This window comes from Carassius gibelio, chromosome B12 (assembly GCF_023724105.1).
Source record: "Carassius gibelio isolate Cgi1373 ecotype wild population from Czech Republic chromosome B12, carGib1.2-hapl.c, whole genome shotgun sequence".
NCBI lineage: Eukaryota > Metazoa > Chordata > Actinopteri > Cypriniformes > Cyprinidae > Carassius > Carassius gibelio.
The window spans coordinates 10,655,951-10,657,751 of NC_068407.1; the positions used below are offsets into that span (position 1 = coordinate 10,655,951).

General features: G+C 33.7%; 1 protein-coding gene across 2 annotated transcripts in view; it reads left to right on the top strand.

Moving 5' to 3' along the window:
• The window catches only part of LOC127969044 (DNA mismatch repair protein Msh2), a 290,453-nt gene that overhangs the window by 168,199 nt on the left and 120,453 nt on the right, over positions 1-1,801 (top strand). The gene's annotated exons all lie outside the window — the stretch shown is intronic.

Below are 1,801 nucleotides of genomic sequence, written 5' to 3' on the forward strand. Positions count from 1 at the left end.
GCTCCAATCCTTACTAAACAAAACTGAATCCATTAATCAAGGTCTTCAGACTCACTAGAGACCTCCAGGCAAGTTTGTTGGAACTGGCTGGAGCTAAACAAACAAACAAACAAACAAACAAACAAAACAAAAAAAACTAATTGGAGCTTTAAAGGAATGACACAGCGTCAGTCAAAACATAATCATGATAAATCTTTATAAAGCTTCCTATTAGTTAATCAGTCAGAAGTAATGCTACAATACTACATTTTAGTGGTTCAGAAAGGTTTTACTTTTCTATCTGAAAACACATTAGGTTATTACTAGTGCAGTCAAACGATTAATTGTGATTAATCACATCCAAAATAAAAGTTTTTGTTTGCATAGTATGTGTGTGTGTACTGTGTATATTTATTATGTATATACACACACACATGCATTTAAGAATTTTTTATATATTAAATATATTTATATATGACATATATGTAAATACATGTAAATATTAAAAATATTTATGCTTTATGTATGTAGATGATAAACACAGTACACACACATATTGTGTAAACAAAAACAAAAAGATTGATTCACTTCTGAAGGCCTTTATTCACCCTTTATAAGCCTTGTGGAGTACTTTTTATGATGGATGGATCATGGATGTGCTTTATTTTACTTCAAAGTCTTTATCATAATGCACCACCATTATAATGCTTGGAAGAGCTTGGACATTTTTTATATATACCACCAAATGTATTTGTCTAAAAGAAGAAATTCATATAGCCTACATCTAGGATGGCTTACTTGAGGGTGAGTAAATTATGAAGTAATTTTCATTTTTTGGTTAACTATTAATTTATTGCCAGCCGAGTGCCACTGTAGAAGCAACTGTATCTTACTGAATCTTGTTCATTAATTGTTTAATAAATGGTAAATGTAGCGGAGGGGTTTTTCTAGTAGCCTATTTTTTTTTCCTCAATACATTTTTAACACACAAAAAAATATCAATGTAACTAAGTACTCTAACAAGAGAATCTGCACGGACACAGTGATGTGTCTGCACCTCACCGTTTTATTGGTGCGCGCCCACACAGATCCACAGGCACAGACGCACACGCGCGCTCACAAGGTATGAGGTAATTGTTTGGTCACGTGACTCCTGCAGTAGCTGTCAAAAGTGATACAGCAGCGCATCCTTGACCAGCCTGCCCGCTTCCAGCTGATTGGACTGCGATCAGGTGTTAGGGATCATCTAAAAAGTGCAGAAACGAAAAATATGGCTCTTACATTGTGATACCAACAAATTATGAACTTATGTAGAAGAATACTAACTGCTAGCTTATAAAAACCGAGAAAATTATAGTCAAGTGCTGGTTTCATCAAAGAATTGTTGTCATATGAATCCATTGTTAAAAAACATATTGCATCAAAACAACTGTAATGTTAAGGCGGTTAATAACAGTTTATATCATGTTTAATCTAAAACCCAGTAATTTAAACCTTAAATGATTTTGTATCATAAAGGACACATACATTTGAAGATGACTGGGAGTGATTGGGCCTAATTTCTGATAATCAGGATTAAGAAGTGAATCTCCACAAACACTTTATTGCTGCAAATGTATTATTTGAGCCCAATTATGTTGGGAAAACAGCAATAAAGGATACTTTTCTTAAGGATTTTCTGAATTGCTTTTATATCCCCGCTGTTTAATGGTTAGTCTTCGTCTGAACTCCCTTAGATCCACAAGATACTGACTGGTATTTGTTTAATGGTTGGTTGATTCAAACACTAAACAACGATAACCGATCTTTATACTTGATCCCT